The sequence below is a fragment of the Mus caroli genome, unplaced genomic scaffold (assembly GCF_978045245.1).
Source record: "Mus caroli unplaced genomic scaffold, Mus_caroli_1 scaffold_19, whole genome shotgun sequence".
NCBI classification, from domain to species: domain Eukaryota; kingdom Metazoa; phylum Chordata; class Mammalia; order Rodentia; family Muridae; genus Mus; species Mus caroli.
This window is the reverse complement of record NW_028227274.1, coordinates 55306955-55328291: the sequence shown is the minus strand read 5'-3', so window position 1 is coordinate 55328291 and position 21337 is coordinate 55306955. Positions and strand designations below refer to the sequence as shown.

Here is a 21337-nt window from a genome sequence, read left to right as displayed (position 1 = left end):
CAACCCAGGTCCTTTGCAAGAGCAGCAAGTGCTCTTCCCCACTGGACCATCGATACAGTTCCCACAAGTGGAATTTTCAAATTAAGTTTTGTATGTCTATTCATTTTCAACTTAAAAATTCAGGTATGTCGTGACTGCCTTTGTCTAAAATACTCTTCAGGACTATTGTTAGGAGTAGCTACCTTTTAGTATAAAAACATTTCAATTTGACAATAAATGGTGTGTGTGTGTGTGTGTGTGTGTGTGAGTGTGTATGTGTATATCCCTGTGTGGGTGCACTGGTATACGTGTGTATATATGTGCATATATACATGTGTGTATAGAAGCTAGGGGACAACATTAGATGTTATTCCCTGGGTATTGTACACATTTTCCTTGATATATACTCTCTGAATATACTGGAATTCACCAATGACCTAGGCTGGCCGACCAGCAAGCTTCAGGGATCTACCCAAGCCTCCTTCCAAGCACTAGGCTTACAAGTGTTCACTGCCACACCAGGAAGGGTTTTAAACATGAGGTCTGGAGATCAAATTCAGTCTTTGTGATTGCAAGGCAAGCATTTTACAGACTGAACCATGCCCCAGCCTCACCAGTAGATTGTATTATTAGCTACAAAGATGTTAACTTATGTGTTCTATGCAGATGAGCTATAGACTGTGAAAGTGTCAATACTTGTTTCCTCAGCACACACACACACACACACAGAGTGAGAGTGAGAGAGAGAGAGAGAGAGAGAGAGAGAGAGAGAGAGAGAGAGAGCCGTCATCACACACGTCATCACAGTTCCATTCTAACTGCCATTAAGGATGAACTAACTTAGGTTTATAAAATACATACTTTTAAGAACACCACGATTCTGCATTAGCTCTGGCTATCAGAAAATAACCAAGAAAACCCACATGGAGGAGAAGAGATTTATTTGGGACCATGATTTCCGACATTGCAGTTCATGGTCCATTGACCCCATTGCTCCTGAGCCTGCGCTGAGGCAAAATATCATGGCAGTTAGAATTTCAACTCAGGACAGCCAAGAAGCAGAGGAAAGGGGTAGTAAGGCTCTGGCATCCCATTCAAAGGCACCCCACCTTGTCTTGATTCCTCCAAGTCTCTCCTCTTTAACAATTGTCCCACCTCCCAATAGCACCACAGGCCATTAACCAAACTTTGAGCACATGGCTCTTGGAAGACATTTTGGATCTTGTGATCCAAAGTTGGTACCAGGTACTGGGGTATTGCTATGATAGGCCTGACCATGCTTTTATTTGAAAGAATGTGGATTTTGGGACTTTAGATTTGTAACTCAATGGAATGCTTTAAATGGGACTTAATGAGTCATCCTAGTAGAAATATGAAAGACTTTGTTGCTGGAAGTAATTTGAACTGTGTTGACATGGCCCAAGAGATTTTAAAGGAGAAGAATTTCAGAATGTGGCATAAAGACTGTTTTGTGGTATTTTGGTGAAAAAATGTGGCTACTTTTTGCCCTTGTCTGAAAAGTCTGCCTAAGGCTAAGGTGAAGAGACTCAGATTAATTGCATTGATAACGGAAGTTTCAAAAAAGCCCAGTAGAGACTTTGTTCTCTGGTTAAGTCTTACAAAGAGAAGTTTGAACAAGAGTAACAAGCTTAGGAAAAATATAAAATATATGGTTCGAGAATTAAAGGGGTACCAGGAGCAAAATCCTGTGTTCTAGGAGATAGCAGATTAAGGGAGTGGGACCTTGGGGCAAGATCCTACCCAACTAAATTTAGATCCAGGCATGGTGGGATACACCTTTAATCTCAGGAGACAGGCTGCTGATCTCTGCATTCAAGATCAATCTACAGAGCAAGATCCAGGATAGCCAAGCTTAGGCAGTGAAGGATTTGGAAAACATAAAGCCAGTGATAATGTAATAGTACAAGGGGGTTGTGTTCTAGTTCCTGCAAGAAGCAGAACTCGGCAGCATCAGTCATGTGGCTCTGGCTCTAGAGTTAAGAATGGAAAGAACTACTGGGACAAATGATGCTGGTTAGCTGGAGCTAAGAAATTAGCAATGATTAAGAAGAGACCAGCATCACTGAGGCAAAATCTTCTGGGAATTGTTTTCTTGGAGCAGAAAGAAGCTGTGTTCCAGAGATAGTCAAGGTCATACCTCGTACTGTGGCTGGACTTGGTAATGTGTAAGAGTCACCCAGGTAGTACTGGTTTTGAAGGCATGAAGGTGTCATGAAGAAAAACTGAAGCTTAGCACTGTGAGAGGTCATGGAAGGCCATTGGTGAAGGTGCAGCCTCAGCTGTAGTTGATGACCCAGGACTGAAGGCGTTATGCATAGGATTTGAGGCTTGGCACTATGAAGAGAGCCTATGAGAGGCTATTGGTGAAGCTTAGTTAGAGTGGAACACCCCAGTGTATTGGAGATGACAGTACCATGGGATGATCACCAAGAACAGCAGCCATAGTAGAATGGATCAACCTGATCTTAGAGTGCTACAGAGGGCAGAGCTAGGCCCCTTAGGAGGAGCCCAAAAGCTCAAGTGGAATCCCAGACACTGAAACAAGAAGCTGTAACATTGAAATTGCCTTGGAGACTCAAAGATGTCAGAGATGCCAGAGCCATGGGATCATGGGATACATGCTGAGGAAAGCTGCTAACAGGGAGAGGAACCAGCCCAGGAGAAAGCAGTTTGTTGCAGTCAACAAAGATGAAAAAAGAGTGGAGATCTGAAGACCTCTTTGACATCAGCCATGGAGAGGCAGAGTTTGGAGTTTGCCCAGCTGGTTTCCTGTCTTTCTTTGGGGATTACAGTTAAGTGATTAGATGAATCTCAGAAGAGACCTTGATTGACCTTTGGACTTTTAACATTGTTGAGACTGCTATAGACTATGAGGACTTTGAAAGTTGGACTAAATGCATTTTGCATGATGCTATGTTTAAGTATGCCCCCCCCCCAATACTCATGTATTTGAACAAATCTATGGGGGCCAGGGAGTGGAATGTTATGGTTTGTATATTCTTGGACCAGGGAGTGGCACCATTTGGAGGTGTGGCCTTGTTGGAATAGGTGTGTCCTGGTTGGAGTAGTTGTGTCACTATGGGTGTGGGCTTAATACTTTCACCCTAGGTGCCTTGAAAGTCAGTCTTACACTAGCAGCCTTTGGATGAAGATGTAGAACTCTCAGCTTTGCCTGTGCCATTCCTGCCTGGATGCTGTCATGCTCCCACTTTGATGATAATGGACTGAACCTCTGAAACATAAGCCATTACACCACAACTCCGAGCATGCTGGAGATTTCTGTTGCCTCTTGCACCATGGCTTCAGCACTGTTCTGGTACTAGGTTAAGGTATAAGGCTGAAATGATGACACAGACTTGAATTTCTCCACACTAACACTAGGTTAATCAGATGAACCTTGCTTTCTTCTGCCCCCTAATAGGAGAATAAACTTCAAATCCTTTAGCCCTGATTTACCACTGTCCTAATTATGCAGGGTTTTAAAAGGCAGTGTGCATGACCCAAGAACCCAAGATGCCAAAAACTCACAGATATCAAAGATCCAACTAGGACAGTGGCTCTTGGGTTTTTGTATCTATCTTTGTTAGGGTTTTATTGTTATGAAGAGACACCATGAGCACTGCAAACTCTTGTAAAAAAATTTTATTTTTAGATTGCGACTGGCTTACAGTTCAGAGGTTCAGTCCATTATCATCATGGCAGGAAATATGGTGGCATGCAGACAAGACATGGTGCTAGAGAAGGAGCAGAGAGCTCTACATCTGGATCCAGAGGCAGCAGGAAGGAAGACTGAGCCACAGGGCCTGCCTTGAGCTTTTGAGACCTCAAAGTTCACCTCCCTGTGACACACTTCCTCCAACAAAGCCACATCTCCTAAGAGTGTCACTCCCTATGGGTCTATTGGAGTCATTTTTATTTAAACCACCAAAGTATCAAATCAAAGAAGATTAATGATGTGAACATTTGAAGTAAAACCCCAACCAGGAGGATGGTCGTGTACTATCCATGAGATGACCAGCTTATTCAGGGAAGTTGAAGCCCATCTGTGCATCTCTGACTCTAGCTTTTACCTTGACTGTAAGTTGTTAGTCACTGGCTGATGTTCCCACCCTTAACCTTGCAGATGCCCCAAGTGCTGTTAATTATACTAAACTCTCTTCTCACATTCACATTACCAGTGACAGCTACAAACTTCACCATGACAGACAGTTAATATACAAGATCTGCAAGTCTTTTGATTACTTCCTATACAACTGCTTGTCTTTGGGGTGGTCTGAAGTGGTCTCCTAGATGATAGCATTTTCCTAGAATCCATCCTTACTTAAACTTTATCTGCATTGGAAACAAGGTACCGAAAGCAAGAATATCAGAATGGGTGATAGAGCTCTGGATATGTTCCTCAAGGGTTGAGGCATGGCTGCAAGCCAACCTGCTGTCGCTAGCCCAGAGCCTTGCCCTGTTTCTTATTTGTTGAGTTTATTTAGCTCTTACGCAGCTATGAGCCCTCTTTATCTTCCTCAATGCTTTGGACTCTGCTGCCTTAACCCTTAATCTCTCTGTGGAAGGCAGCCAGTGTTCTCACTATGAACAACATACAGCCTCTTCCCTTACTACCTACAGAGACCTAACCGTGATGTTGTCCACATGGGTTCATATAGGTTCAACATGTAACTTTAGCTATCCTATCCCATTACCTAAAGCCCAATGCCATCCTTATTTGCTTTCACCATTTTCTCTTCCTCACAACTCTGTGTATCTGGGGCCTCTCTCCTTTAAAGCCTCACTTCCTTATTGCCCCCTTTAAAGCCTTTTTCTTGTCTCTGTCTAGCAAGCCCATTGGTTCTGTCAAGAATTTCTAACTACACCTGAGTAGTATGTGAATGGTGTATGTCTTGCAATAGACTGGTTACTCTGCCTCCCTACGTAACATCGGGATTCCATAATAGCCAGGATTATTTTCACCTGTGTCTCTTTACTATCTACAATGAGATATTGTACCTAACAGACACACTACTGAAAATGACTCCTGGAAAATGAGCTCAAACTCCCACTTGATCCTTATTAACTGAGTTACGTGCAAGCAAGTTTTTTTTTTTTTATCTGATGTTTTTAAATCTAAAAGTTCATATGGTCCACATTTGAGGAAAGACATGAGGGAGCACTCCCTAGGCAGAGTCCTAAATTGTGAGTAGATCATCAAAGGGTGGCCTAGTGGATCAGGAACAACTTGGTAACTCACCATTATGATGCTTTAAACACTGGGTTTGAAGGCCAGTGCTATATTTCACCCGAGAATCACTGCAAAGAGTATCATCAGCCTCAAAGGTGTGTGGTGCAAGGTCCCCCTGTTGAAGTCCCACCACTTGGCATAACACTCTTACCATCTTGAAAATTTCTGTTTTAAACAAGGAACCCCTCACCTTGTTTACTTTCTTCCATATTTGAGAAACTATGTATAAAGATGCTAAAACATTCTTTTATATGATTTGGTGTGAACTTAGGTTTTCAGCTCCTTTGAGAAAATATTGAGGAGTTTTCATGGCTGGAAAGTAAAATCCTGTTTACCTTTGTTTAGAGAAAAACCATGTAAACCATTGAGCAAAGTGGCTGAGGCATTTCACCTTCCTACTGAGGACCTCTATGGTTCTCTGTCCTCATCAGCATCTGGTGTTTCATTACTGTGCATGTAACTATGGATGTGTAGAGCTACCACAGTATTGTCTTAATTAGTCACTAATAACATTTGGTGTTGACATCCCTCCATATGTGTATTTGCCTCCTGCAGACTCTTTTTCCAGCAATGTATCCTCAGGATAAATGCCCATTTACAAACTAAAATACCCTCTATTCCTTCCTTGATAGCATCATACGTGTAAACAATGCATCTTGAGCATATCTAACTCCAATCTTCCTTTCCCACTCTCATGAGGCACCACCAACATCTCCTCTACCCTCACCTTTCTCCCCTCTGTTGTAATCCACTGAGTCCTATCAGTACTGACTGTTGGTTGGTATGTTGATGGGTCTTGTTAGCTGGATCTTGTATAGTTCTTACACAGGTGACCAATAGCTGCAGTGAGTTCATGCGTGAAGGGGACAGGGTGTGTCCAGAAGACAGCATTACTCCAGCTCTCCTCCCCACCCTCTGTCTCTTCTATTCTTTCCACCCCTTCTTGATGCTCCCTGAGCTGGGGTGGGGGGCAGGGCAGAGGATGCTTGATGCAGTACCCACTTTGACTTCAATATCTGTTGGAGGATAAGTTGTCATTAATAAGATTAGGAGTGTAGGTGGCATGATTTCAGATGCCTTTAATGTCACAACTGGGGAGACAGAGGCAGGCAGCTCTCTGTGAGTCTCAGACAAGCCAAAGCTACATAGGGAGACTCTACGTCAAAGAAAGAGAGGGGGCAGAGGTTAGATGGCTGAGGTAAGACATATTAGACTGTGTGATGGTTTGTATATTCTTGCACATATTTGGAGGTGTGGCCTTGTTGGAATAGGTGTGTCCTGGTAGGAGTAGGTGTGTCACTGTGGGTGTGGCCTTAATACTCTCACCTTAGTTGCCTGGAAGTCAGTCTTCCACTAGCGGCCTTTGGATGAAGACATAGAACTCTCAGCTCTGCCTGTGCCATGCCTGCCTGGATACTGCCATGTTCTCACCTTGATGATAATGGACTGAACCTCTGAGCCTGTAAGCCAGCCCTAATTAAATGTTGTTTTTTATAAGACTTGCCTTGGTCATGGTGTCTGTTCACAACAGTAAAACCCTAACTAAGACAGACTGAATCTGAAAAGAAAACAGAACAAGAATGGTGAAGTAGCCAGGAAGCTGGGGGAATTGAGATATTAGTAGGATCCACAGATTCTTAAAATTGTTGCCACTAAGGAAAGTTAATGTGGAAGAAGCAAGAGGAAGAGGGGCTAAGGTGGAATAAAAAGAGAAGCCATAGAAAGGGATGTGGCTGAAGAGGACAGAGAGAACACCTTGGAATGGTCAGCCAGGAGAAGGGACATACATAACAACCTAAACCCTAACCGACCAGGATGCCAACAAAACCATCATGAGATGCACAGCAAGAGTGGAGACTGTTAACAGAAAATAAGGGTTAAAAAGAACACATGGGGGGGGGTTATGTTGGGTTGAAGGGTGAAGTTCTCAGATCCCTCTGGCTCTCGCAGGCTCCATATCTTTCAATGTGTCGTCCTTTATCACCTAAGATATGAGACTTGTGGGCACAAAGTTGCTCCTAAATTCCCTTTAGTCACCTGTTAACATCTAGAAAATAAATAGTGATACTCTGTCTCTTTCATTTGTGATATTCCCAGCTGGTATCTTCTTCTGTCCTTAAGCAGATATTTATCACTTTATTGTTATTTTTAAAGGACCGAGGCTTGGATTTACAGATTTCCTTTACTGAGATTTTAAATTTTGTTGATTTCTGGCTTTTAGCATTTATCTTCCCACTTAAAGTTAATCTGTTATTCTTTTTCTACTTTCTTAAAACAGAAGCTTAGGTTATTGATTTTTGGAGCTCTCCTCTGATATCAATGTACAAAGCTTTAAGTTTCTCCCAGAGCAGAGCCTGTGCCAGTACCCACATGTTGTGACAAGTTTTATATCCCAATTCCTTACATTTTGTTAAAATTTCCAGGTATCTTTCTGCTATTCGTGTCTAGCTTAATTCCATTGTGGCATAAGAGAATTCTTTTACAGTATTTTTATATTCATGTAGTGTCTCCGTATGACAGAGTGTGTGTATGCTATGTGTGTGGAGGTGCACACAGAGGACAAGGACAGTGTCATATCTCTGAGACCTGGAGATACAAGCAGTTTTGAGCCACCAACCTAAGTGCCAGGAACCAAATTCGTGTCCTCTGCAAGAGCCACAAGTAGTGGTAACTGTTGAGCCGTCTCTCTAACCCCAAGAGTTTGCTTTTTAAGATTTCCCTTTCTGACGTTTGCTAAGGTGCTTTGTAGGGCTCATCACGTGCTTTATTTTGGCAACCATTCTCTGCAAGCTCGAGATGAATCCATGTTCTGCTGCTGTTGAAACCTTCTGTAAATGTCAGTCAGATTCAGTTGACTGATGCTGCCTCTTCAGTCCAGATGTGTCGTTAAATGATTTCCTCTTTTCTGGATCTGCCCGTTACACCAAAACCTCTAATTAGAATGATCGGTTCATTTATTTCTGTCTGAAGTGCTATTCAATTTGGGCTCATGTGCTTTCGATGTTGTGTTGTTGGCTCATACACATTAGGGACTGCGGTGTCATTCTGGATACACAATGCCTGTCTTAGTCAGGGTTTCTATTCCTGCACAAACATCATGACCAAGAAGCAAGTTGGGGAAGAAAGGGTGTATTCGGCTTACACTTCCATGCTGCTGTTCATCACCAAAGGAAGTCAGGACTGGAACTCAAACAGGTCAGGGAGCAGGAGCTGATGCAGAGGCCATGGAGGGATGTTCTTTACTGGCTTGCCTCCCCTGGCTTGCTCAGCCTACTCTCTTATAGAACCCAAGACTACCAGCCCAGAGATGGCACCACCCACAAGGGGCCTTTCCCCCTTGATCACTAATTGAGAAAATGCCTTACAGTTGGATCTCATGGAGGCATTTCCTCAACTGAAGCTCCTTTCTCTGTGATAACTCCAGCTGCGTCAAGTTGACACAAAAATAGCCAGTACAATGCCTTTACCACTTTGCAATAGCCCACTGTTTTTTCAATTTTTTTATGTCTGAATTCTTCTTTGTATGGCATTAATATATCTACCCCAATATGATTTGTATTAGCATGCTGTATATTTCTTCATCTTGCTGCAGGTGTACCTGAAAGGTATTGAAGGTTCATGTGCAGAATGTTGCAATAAATTAAATGCCACAAGAGGGCAAGCAACATGAATTTCTTGGTATCTCATCACGTATAAAAGTTACATATACAACATGCAACCGAATTATGTTTAAAACAATGTGCAAATGCAATGAAGTTTGCTTCATGATTGATTCTCCCTTTCGCAATAGATGTCTCCGCAACTTCATGACACTTCATTACAGCATTTATCAAAACTGGGGCCATACTTCTCAGCTAGCCTTATGCAACTGTCTAACTCCTTTGCTGTTGTTTGAACAGTGTCCGTTGCATCTCCTTAAAGAGTGCATTTCAAGTAAGTGCTTTCTTTGTTCATCAACGAGAAACTTTCCCTCATTCTCTGAATCATTTTTTTTTCTGAGCTTGAGCAATCCAGTTCTATCTTCAGGCACTGGAACCACTGCCATTCTAATAGCATAGTTAAGACTGCTCACCCCAGACTGACATCTGTGTGGCACAGAAGAACAAGTTGCACCCCAGAGGTGACCATGGTCATTTGGCTGCGTTGCTGTCATATCATGAATGCACAATTCATGATAAGAAATTTCCTTCAGGTCCTAACCAGAATTAAAAAGTTAGAGGGAGATTTTGCCAATGTTGTATAAATATATGCAGCTGTGTGCTACATTGGAAGTCAAAATCAGAATCCATTTTAGTGTTAACATCAAGACCTTAGGAGAAAAAAAAAATTTTTAAGAAAAGCTCTCTCTTGTCATTTATATACACCAAGAACTATTTACAATTAGGACTCAGATGGGCAGCAATGATGCTGAACAGATCCTGCATCTGCAGCAAATGCTTAAACTAATATGAGTGTGTTTCCTAGCTAGTACGTAAGCCTTCTGACCATATGGATGGCATTTATCAGTCATTGAGTAAAACCAGGGGAAAGCAAAGCAGGTCTCAGGGAACCTCATCCTTTCCAAATGGAAAATGCTCTTCCAGGTCAGGCTTCATTCAGTTAGGAAGATGAGTTAAGGCTTTGGATACAATAATCCTCTGAAAAATTGCTTTCTCTTACACTAAGATAATAGTGGTTATTGGATTCTCCCTGTGTCTCTCTCCATCTCTGTGCCTCTCTTTCTGTCTGTCTTTGTCTCTGTCTGTCTATCTGTTGGCAGGAGGAAGGCCACACAAGTGTGCTGCTCCACACAAGTTCAGGGCGCCAACAAATCCGGCTCTTGCAGAAGCAGAGAGGGCACCGTGATTCGTGTTTTCTAATAGGTTGAGGAAGCAACACTCATTGCATCTTCAGAGGTTTTAGTACCTGAAGGGTAAATGCTTGCAAAGTACTTAGCATCATGGTCTCAGTCTATCTGGAGTACCTCACAATGATCTGTGCAGAGGCCTCCTGATGACAGTTAGCAGATGCTAAGTGTTCTTTCTCTAGTAGCTTCTGTCACAGTCTTCTCGTGAGTAGCACTAACTTAGCGTTTGGAACCTGTGGCTTGTCAACGTAAGCAAACATGGTGTCAGGTGCACAGCAACTCATCCGGGGTAAGCATCATCATCAGTGACAGTTCTGTGGGGGCGGGTGAAGAACAGGAGCTGCTGTTCTGTCAGGCCAGCACCCAAACTGTCATACAGCAAACAGAACCCTGGGTAACAACTTAGGAGGTATGGATTCTACTTTCTACATTTAAGCCAGAATTCCAGTTACATGAAAACTCAAACAAAAATACATACCCAGACCAAAACACACACACACACACACACACACACACACGCACACACACACACCTGGTAGACATTATATCATATTATATCATGTTCCAATCAAGAGAAGTTTTTATGTCTGGTTAAAATGCTTTGTTTTCTTTTTTGATTTTCAGTGGTGGTGTTAAGGCAGCCAGAATCTTTCCTTTCATCTTTGTGTTATATTGGGATCAGTCAACTAGTTGAGCACCTCCCCCATTCTATAAGTCACTTAACCTAGCTGAGACTGGCCTTAAACTCACACTCCTCCTTTCAAGTGCTGAGATTTCAGGTGTGTACCAGAATGCTTGGCTTCCACGGAAGTTTCAAATTTCTCTGCCACAACCCAAGACAGCCATTCTATACTTTTATTTCCAACCTGCATTCAGATAACTCATGCTCTAAGAATGATTTAAAATCAGGTTTAAGGTTGCCGGAACATCTGCCAGAGACATCTTGGTTCCCGGATCCTGCAAAGACTAGTCTGCACAGGTGAGAGTGTGGACTACAGAAGCTAACAGCTTCTGGGTCAGGTGGGAGCCACAGAGCTTCTAAGGCAGGCCCCGTTTGGAGCTCCAGACATCCGGGCACCTTCCCTGCCAGAGGAGAGGTGTCCACCCGACCCAGGAGGCCATTGCTGGAGCATCTGCCAGACATCTTGGTTCCCAGATCCTGTCAAGACTAGTCTGCACAGGCTCCAGACATCCGGGCACCTTCCTTGCCAGAGGAGAGGTGTCCATCCTGCCTGGGAGGGCTTTGCCGGAGCATCCGCGGGAGCCATCTTCCTTCCCGGATCCTACCAAGACTAGTCTGCACAGGTGAGAGTATGTACTACAGAAGCTAACAGCTTCTGGGACAGGCCCTGTTTCGGGCCTTCATCTTCTGCCAGGAGGCAAATCAGAACAAAAAATAATAAATAATAAAATCAGGTTTAAGAATACCTATCCTTATTAAAAGACTTTACTGAAGTCTTTTAGAATCCATTAAAACCAAGAATCAGATCTGCAGCTCTCAGCTGGTGTCTAAGAACAACTGGGGGCTTGTGGATGGAGGATGCTAAAGTTCTTTGCACGTGCCACAGCACATGTGATGCCAGAGGCTGTTAAATCTCTTAGTGCTGGCTCTTCCTGCTGAGTGTCAGGGCCACACCTGGTGGGCTATATGCCTAGTGCTTAGCAATCTCAGCATCAACTGTGCTCAAAAGGGATTGGTCATTAACGAGTACTGATCTAGTAAAGCTTGTGGTATGACATCTTGTACGTCAGATCTCCTGTCTTCATTGGTTTGCAACCAAGACTGATGCTTACACCCACGTCCTCATGGACACAGGGAGGAGTAGCATCAATATTCTCAGCAGCAGCACTGACTAAAGTCATGGAGTCATCTTGATTTGTTAAAATCCGTTCTTCGTGGTTTGTTACTGCTGTGCCAGGAAGTGTTTGTGAACCCCAAACGACCATCAAGGAGTGGATTCTGATGCATTCGGATCTCTTTATTACAGGATTGATCTTGGACTCCCTGCCGGCCTTGACATGGGAAGGCAGAGCCCTGAGCATAGTTTTAGGCAAGCATTTATAGAGGCAAGAAGGGGTTATCTAGCCTGGGACACATCTGGTTGGGGGTGGGGGGGCTATTGTGGCCTTTTACATAATTGACTGGTGCTGGGAGTCAAATCATAAACTTGACTTCTGCTTTCCTCTTGGTGATTGTTAGGAAAAGAAGTGTCAGGGGCAGATTTGTAACCTGGAGATGTAGATTTGTTGGGGAATAACCTGGAAGCTGGTACTAGGCACAGGCTTGCTAGTTAATTCGAGTTAAACCTTAGGCCGATTCCCTAAGATGGAGTATGAACCTAAGATGGAGTTGGTATGGTCTCACATTACAGTCTGGTAGCTCATTTATACCCAGCTCTTCTTACACCTCCCTCCATTGTTCTACACCCCCAGCCTGTTTAGGAGCATCCAGGCTGGAAGCCTGCAGTTCAGTCGGCAGGACCTCCCACTTATTCTTTAATGTCTGGCTCATCCATGTGGGGTTCTATCTTCTCTGTCATCTCTTCAAGTTCCTTCCAGGTGGCTATGGTGATCTTAGGAGAGCCCCATATGGGGACCCTAGGTGCCTCTCCTGTTCTCTATGGGAGGAGTCTCTCCTCAGAGTCCTGTTTGAGCTCTGTGTCAATATCTATTTCATGTAAATAAGTCCCTCCAGAAGTGGAAGAGATTGATCTAAGAAAGCCCTTAGATTGAATTCCTGGTCTAAGAGAATCAAATCTGGAGAGCCAGTGTCAATTTCTGGCAAGAATTTAGACTTGTGCTAGCGGGCTTTTTTTTTTTTTTAGATTTATTTATTTTATGTATGTGAGTATACTGTAGCTATCTTTCAGACACACAAGAAGAGGGCTTCAGATCTCATCTGAGATGCTTGTGAGCCACCATGTGATTGCTGGGAATTGAACTCAGGACCTCTGGAAGAACAGTCACTGCTCTTAACTGCTGAGCCACCTCTCCAGCCCCCTCCCCCTTTTAATCATTCTCATTAGTGGCTGCTTCCTGATGAGACTTGGAGGACAACATATAGAGTAAGAAGCCATCGATTGTGACATCTATGTACCCTGCAGAGTTCCCAGATGTCACAGCAGCACAGTCTTATGGGGTTCCTTCCATTCTGGCACTAGAATGAAGGACACTGAGGTCTGAAGGAGCATCCTCTGGTTTAATCTGTTCTTCTACAACCTGTGATCTTTGATGCTATTTTTGTCTTTGCTGGTAAGTCTCTTGACTTTTACTAAACGGAGATATGAAAGGCCCCCAGAGACAAACAAATGAACAAACAAGCTGCTTGGGTAATCCAAGCTGAAGGATCAGTGACCAAGTTAATAAATAGCAGCCCTAGTTACTTCTCTGTTCCTGTGATAAGACACTACAGCCAAGGCAATGTTGAGAAGGAATCATTTAATTGGGTCTCACATGGTCATCATGGTGGGGTGCATAGCAGCAAGTAGGCAGGAAGGGCACTGGAGCAGTAGCTAAGAGATTACATCTGATTAACAAGCAAGAAGGAGAAAGGGAGGGAAGGAGGGAGAAAAGGGGAAGGAGGGGGGAAAAGAAGGAAGAAGAGAGATGGAGGGAGGGAAAGAAGGAGAGAAGAGCAGGGGAAGGAAAATGGGAATAGCTTTGGCTTTTGCTAATCCCCAGTGACACACTTCCTTCAACAAGGCCATACCTTCCAATCCTTCCCAAATAGTTCCTACTGCAGCAACACACACACACACACACACACACAAACACACACACACACAAACACACATACACACACACACAAACACACACACAAACACACACAAACACACATACACACACACAAACACACACACACACACACACACACACACATGAGCCTATGATGAATTCAATCACCACAACAGTTTCAATTACTTCCTTCATTGGATTTCTTGACATGTTACATATGAAGCAGTCATGAAGCACTCAGCATAGGCCTTTTGGACTCCTCACATGTTATCAGAACTGGAAAAACTTGGACAGCAGCATTTTCTTGGTAGCTTTCTGACCAACTCCCCTTCAAATATGTTCAAAATTAAAAGTACAGACTTTTCAAACATGAAGCATTCTACAGTTACAGCACATCTCACAAAGGGAAGGAGAAGACACTCTGTAATGTCTGTAATCTGTGTAAGGGAATCTTGCACACTGGAGGCTCGGCTTCTGTCTTCATGCTATTATTACTATCTAGGGGGACAGCTCTAAAAGGACAGGGCACACTTTGGTCTCCCCATCAAATCACTATCAGCCTCTTCTCTAACAGTGCCAGCAAAGCTACCTTAATTGTTTTCCTCATCTGATTATTCTGATCTTTAAGTAAGTTCTAACCCCAATGAATAGTAAATATGTGGAAAATGCATATGGTGTTGAAGTCCAACATTCATTCTCCTGAAGTTATTGGAACTGTTCCATTGTAGTTATCCACCACCTCTGGCTCTTATGATCTCCCTGCCCCTTGTTTGGGATGATCCATGAGAGGAGGGCTGGATAGTGTTATTCCATTTAGGGCTGAGCAGTCTCTTATTCTCTACACCTTAACCAGTTGTGGGTGTATGTGTTAAAGCAGATACCATCTACCGAAAGGAAAAAAAAAAAGGTTCTCTAATGAGTGCAAGAGATGCACTAAGCTATAGATATGTCATTGGGAGCCAACACTATACACATGTTGCCAAGGCAAGTAGTGCATTCTCTCCTGGAGTCTCTGACCTACCGAGCCATAGGTTATATCTTTAATAACAGTGCCAGGAATGAGTTCTGTCAGAGTGCTTCAGATCCAATTGGAAAGTGCCAGGGGGCAGCCCTGGCTTTCAGGTACTGAGACAGGATGCAGTTTAGACAAGACCAAAGGCTCATGCGCTCTGACCTTACAACTCTCTCTTACTGTTCTGGGGGTCAGAAGTTGCTGGTTTCTGGTGGTTTAACTCTTTTTTTAAAAAAACTCTTTGCTATTCTGTGGCCCAAAGCCACTGGCTTCTGGCAATTTAACTCCTGCTGATATCAGGGGAAGAGAAACTTAGTTACTTTGGTTCTTTTCTCTTTTATGTCATAAGTCAGCATGGTTTTGTCAAGAAACAAATCGTCTACTTTATGTCTTATTATTTTGAAGTCTTGTGCAGATTAAACTAGACCATCATTTATTTTCTGCCCTTGCCCCTACAATAAATTGTCCATTCCCAGTTTATGACCACTACCAGATAGTGGCCTCATTCCTAACCTAGAAGGAATGTTTTTTTGATTGTAAATTTGTTCCAAGTCTGCTTTCTTTCTTCTCCTAGTACAATTATCCTGTGACACATGAAAGTTTACAGAGCTCTATCCACAGCCTTTACTCTATAGAGGGCTTGAGATTGCTTGTAGACATTTAGGAATTCTATAAAATCATTATCAGTAATTATGAAATCATTAATTCATCTACAACAGCATTACTATATGAAAATACATACTCATATTGCTTCAGCCCAATAGGGTAGGCGGATGCCCAGTAATCATTAGGCTCTGCAATTGTGACAGGAAAGAGGTATTAGCAGCAAGAAGCAATCCTGGGATGAAGTCTCTTGAGGATCCTGCATCCCAGAGAACAATGGGCCATCTCCAGAAACTGACTTGCTGAGCCTTTCTTAGATGGCTTCTGATAGGAAATGGTTGTTTACTGCCATATTCTGGACACTAATGCACTGGTGGGCATATCCTGCCAGGATGGTCATAATTGCAGCTTGAAAACCAAGCTTGATTGATTGCCTTTCTCCTCCACTAGCATGCATGACACCTATGGAAGTTATCCAATACAGACAAAGCTTCCAGGATAGTACAAGCTTGATTTCCTCAATAGTCTATTTTAAATGGATTTTTTTTTAGTTATTAATATGACCTAGCCAGTCACCCCCCCCCCCCAGTAATCAAGGCAGAGTCCCATGGATTTATTTAATCAGCTTAACACAATTATACTGGGGGATAACTTTTAATCTATTTTTCTGTACACTACACTGTCTACTTTCTAGCTGCATTCCCAAGTACTTGCTGTTTGAGTCTTGCTCTCATTATTTCTGCTCCATCAGTCCATCTTCGGGGGGCATATTATTTGATCACTTGTGCCTGCCCCATCATCTCTAATGGAGACTGTCTGTTCTCTCTGTCTCTCTTTTCCTTCTTGTGGTCTCTACCTATGATCCTCAGCCTGGTACCTGAAATTTCACTTCCCTCTATTCTCCCCAGTAATTGGCTGTAGACATTTTTATTTAACCAATAATTTTAAATCGGGGAGAAAAGTTTACAAGCATCACTTGGTGTCTGTAAGGATCTGGGGTAACCAGATCTTGGGGACCAATATTTAGCATTGGAATACAGAGCAACACCAGACCAACCCTGAACAGTCCATGACTCAAGTATAGGTTTCTTCAGCAGTAAGGTCTCACCGCCACTTTTTTCCCTTTATGTTGTAGAGATGGCTTCTTTGCTTTTCAGTTCATGAACCAGCTCTGCTAGCTTCAGATATTTCCTCATAAGCATCCTCACATCTCTGCTTTCCCAGAGCTAAAGGCAGTCAGGGACTTGTTCTGGATTAGATTTTAGCTTAAGAGACTTTTGTCTCGACCTTCATGGCTTTAGGGTTGCCCTGACTGGAGCTGTGTGGGAATGAAGAGATAACCTGACCGTGAAGAAACTACAGACACGGATACATAATAGCAGGGATCCTGTGTGCTGCGTTTAGTCTCATGGAGAGGACTTACTATGAAACCCAGAAACTCCTTGCCTTAGGGGCTCCATTGCTGTGATGAAACACCATGACCAAAAGCAGATTGGAGAAGAAATGGGTTATTCCCCCACAGTTCCACGTTACAGTTCATCATTAAACGCAGGAAGGATGGGAACTCAAGCATGGCAGGAGCCTGGAGGCAGGAGCTGGTGCAGAGGCCACAGAGGGGGCTGCTTTGGCTTGTTTATCTTGCTCAGCTTGCTCTCTTGTAGAACCCAGGACTACTAACCCAGGGGTGGTCTGGGCCTTGCCCCATCAATCATTAATTAAGAAACTGTTCTACAGACTCTAGCCTCACCTCCCCTTATGGATACATTTTTTTAACTGAGGTTTTTCTCCTCTTCAATAACTTTGTGTCATGTTGACATAAAGCTGTCCAGCATACTCCTAGTTAGAAAGGTTCTGTAGGGAAGTTGTATCAGGCTGTAATCACCTGGTGGAAGAAGCTGCTGTTGCTATTTTTTTGCACACCATGTGTACCGGCTGGTTTTGCGTGTTGACTTGACACAAGCTGGAGTTATCACAGAGAAAGGAGCCTCCCTTGAGGAAATGCCTCCATGAGATCTGGCTGTGAGGCATTTTCTCAATTAGTGATCATCTAGCTCAGAGATGGCCTGCTTGGTAAATATTTGTTGACTTAAAACGATGAGATTAGGATGTGTGCCAATCACCATCTTCCTTTAAAAATACATTAAAAGAAAGGCTGCATTAACATATTGATAAAGCAAATCAGACAAGATAAGCACTCTAGATCAATTTGGAGAGAAAGACTTTTAATCTAAATGTCAGTCCACACCAATTGAGAGGGTGTGTTCATTTTGTCCTGAATAATGTTTTGTTTTGGTTTGGTTTTGTGTTTTGTTTTCATTTCAGTTGCAAAATGTGGGTATATGCTGCACCAGTGGGTATATGCTGCACCATGTGGGCATATGCTGTACCATGTTGGTATACAGTGCACCATGTGGGTATATGCTGCATGATATGGGTATATGCTGCACCATGTGAGTATATGCTGCATCATGTGGGCATGTGCTGCACCATGTGGGTATATGCTGCACCATGTGGGTATATGCTGCATGATATGGGTATATGCTGCACCACATGGGTATATGCTGCTTTCATTACCACAGATGCTCCAACTGGAACAAGTAACAAAGCAGACCGTTTTGGACAGAGGGACAGGACAGGGCTACAGAGATATAGAGCTTTTTCCTTCTGAGAGATGGTCACTCTACAGTTTAGGCTGGCCTACAACCTGCTATATAGCCCAGGCTGTCCTTAAACTTAAGGCAATCCTTCTGCCTCAGGCTCATTGGTGCTGAGACACCACACCAACTCTGATAATTTTTTATTATCTATATTGGATAACAGTTACTTAATTCCAAGTTTGAGGTTTGGGTTTTAATTATTTCTGGGAATTTTCTTTGAGCCAGTAGAGGGAGCTCAAAGCTTAATTTTAAATCCCTGCCTGGCTAGCTTTTTATTTTTCACTGTTGGCATCTATGTGTATATTTTATTTATGTTTACCACATACATCTGTTTACCACATGTGTGCCTGGTGTCTGCAGAGGCCAGGAGAGGGTATCAGATCCCCTAAACTTAGAGTCACAGACAGTCGTGAGCTGCCTTCTGGGTGCTGGGAACTGAGAGATGCTAGTGCTCTTAACTGCTGAGCCATCTTTCCTGCCTGGTACTGTAATTTTCCTAGATGTTTTTCCTTTTTAAAAAAACAAACATCTTTTTAGAAAAATAAAGGGCTGGGAGGATGGCTCACTTGATAAAATGCCTGTCACATAAGCATGCAGACTTGAATTGCAATTCCCCAGCACCTACATAAAAGCCAGACACGGTCGTATTCGTATGTAACCCTAAGACTGGAGGTCAGAAACAGGTGGGTTATCTGAGTCAGTCAGTCTAGCCAGTTTTGGGTAGGGTGTTAAGTAAGAGACTTAGTCTCAAAAGGTTAGGTGAAGAACTGCGATAGAAATAGTTTGTTCAGCTGGGCGTGGTGGCACACGCCTTTAATCCCAGCACTCGGGAGGCAGAGGCAGGTGGATTTCTGAGTTCGAGGCCAGCTTGGTCTACAAACCGAGTTTCAGGACAGCCAGGGCTATACAGAGAAACCCTGTCTTGAAAAACCAAAAAAAGAAAAGAAAAGAAAAGAAATAGTTTGTTCTTTGTAGACAGTTTTTCAGTGTAGACTCCTGGCTTCCATATAAGCACATATATACATTAAGCCAACGATTGTAACAAGATGGTTTTGCTCCAGTTTTTTTTTTTTTCTGCATGTTTGTCTGTGTACCACATGTGTGCACAAAATACATTTAAATTTACCTTTAAATCAAATTACAGGTACATAAACTTTGAAACATAGTGTGGTAGTTTCCATGAGAATGGCTTCTGTAGGCTCATAGATTTTAATGCTTGTTCCACAGTGGTGGAACTGTTTGGGAAGGATTGGTAGGTGTGTCCTTGTTGGAGGAGGTGTGTCATTGGAGGTGGGCTTTGAGTATTCAAATACTTGAGTCATTCCCAGTTAGCTCTCTCTGCCTGTACTTGTGGGTCAGAATATAAGCTCTCACTAGCTGCTCTAGCACCCTGCTTGCATGTTTGCTGCTGTGCTCCCCAACGATGGTCATGGACTCACTCTCTAAAACGATAAACCTCAATGAAATGCTTCTTTCTGTAACTTGCCTCAGTCACGGTTTTTAATTACAGCAATAGAAAAGTCAGTAAGACACATGCGTGTTCTTATAATTCAATTCCAATTATTTTCTAAGTTACACTATACTTCAACATATTTTAAATTTTCTAACCATGTGAAGATTATTTATCTCTTTATTTGCTCATGTGCAGCTTTATTGAACAGAAATATAACATCGTGTTATGAGTCATGCCAGTTCTTTGGTAGATGTTGAGACTTGTGACTGTTTTGTTTTGTGTTTATAGATTCATATTTGAGTGTGGATAGAGGTGCCTGGAGTGACTATGACTGGATCTAAGTTTCAGCCAAAGCCTCATAGGTTGCTAATATACACAACAGGATAATGTGAGACTTCTTTTAACCTTTAAATCAACATTCACTTCAAAGCTGGATATTGGATAAGAGAGAATGAAGTGGACATGCAAGATACAAACCCAGGGAGCCAGGAAGTCTTTCTTCTCCATCCAGATGTGGAACTTGCCATTCTTAGTTGTGCTGGCTGGTTTGGTCTGGCAACTTGAGACAAGCTAGACTCATCAGAGAGGAAGGAGCCTCAGTTGAGGAAAGGCCTCCATGAGATCCAGCTGTAAGGCATTTTCTCAATTAGTGATCAGTGGTGGCGGGTTCAAGCCTTGGTGGGTGGTGCCATCCCTGGGATAGTGGTCCTTGGTTCTATAAGAAAGCAGGCTGAGCAAGCCATAGGAGCAAGGCATCCGCTCCTACCTCCAGGTTCCAGCCATGATTGAGTTCCTGTGCTGACTTCCTTCAATGGTGGACTATTATCTGGAAGTGTAAGCTAAATAAACCCTTTACTCCCTTAAAAACATAAAATAAAACGAATAGAATCATCCTGAATGTGGGAGTATGTGTTGAATAAATTTTTTCCTCCCCAACTTGCTTTTTGTTTTATAACAAAAATCCCTGCTGTTGAATTTTACCAAAGAAACCTCAGGAGACAGAGGCTGTGATGAGAGCCTGCTAGCTCAAGAGAGGCAGAGAAAGCACCCGACTGACTTTATTACTCCCCTCCACCAACATCCAGGAATAAAAAAACAACCATTTCCTTCTCCTCCTCCTCCTCCCTTCTTCCTCCTCCTCCTCTTCACTCTCCTTCTCCTCTTTCCTCACCTCCTCCTCCTTCTTCATGCTTGTCTTAAATACCTTCCAACTCAATGTCCCTCCTTTCTCCTTCCTATGTTCACTCCCTGTCAGCTGGTTACTTGCTCTGCCTCTTGAACCATACTTGACTTTATTTAGCTCTTGGAAGAAAGGTGTGTGATAAGGCTGAGCCACACCACAACTCCTTTTTGTTGTTGTTGTTGTTGTTGTTGTTTTTCGGCAAACAAAAAGCTCTAGGTGCAAGGCTGAGCCACAGTTAGAAACAGGTTCTTATAGTTTACAATCTCGAGGTTCACAATGTGATCAAATACCCTGCAACAATGATTTTTTTTTTTTTGATTTTGGTTTCTCTGTATAGCTCTGGCTGTCCTGAGGCTCACTTTGTAGACCAGGCTGGCCTCAAACCCGCCTGCTTCTGCCTCCCGAGTGCTGGGATTAAAGGCGTGTGTCACCACACCCAGCTAACAATGATGTTTTGAGGCAGCAGTAATGACCATAACTAAGGTATTAGTTTAGTCAAAGCCAGGGAGACATTTGAAAAGAACCAATCAAAGGGATGGACAGGTACACCCCAGAACTCAAGGATACAGCAATTGGTATCTGACTTGTCAACATTTTGAAGGCCTGGATAAAGCTCTC

General features: G+C 43.0%; 2 pseudogenes; both read right to left on the bottom strand.

Annotated features, from left to right (window-relative positions):
* Positions 1–11536: 11536 nt before the first annotated feature.
* On the bottom strand, positions 11537–14006 carry LOC147000299 (serine/threonine-protein phosphatase 4 regulatory subunit 1 pseudogene; annotated as a pseudogene).
* Positions 14003–15826, bottom strand: LOC110284541 (serine/threonine-protein phosphatase 4 regulatory subunit 1 pseudogene; annotated as a pseudogene).
* Between the last annotated feature and the right edge of the window lie 5511 nt (positions 15827–21337).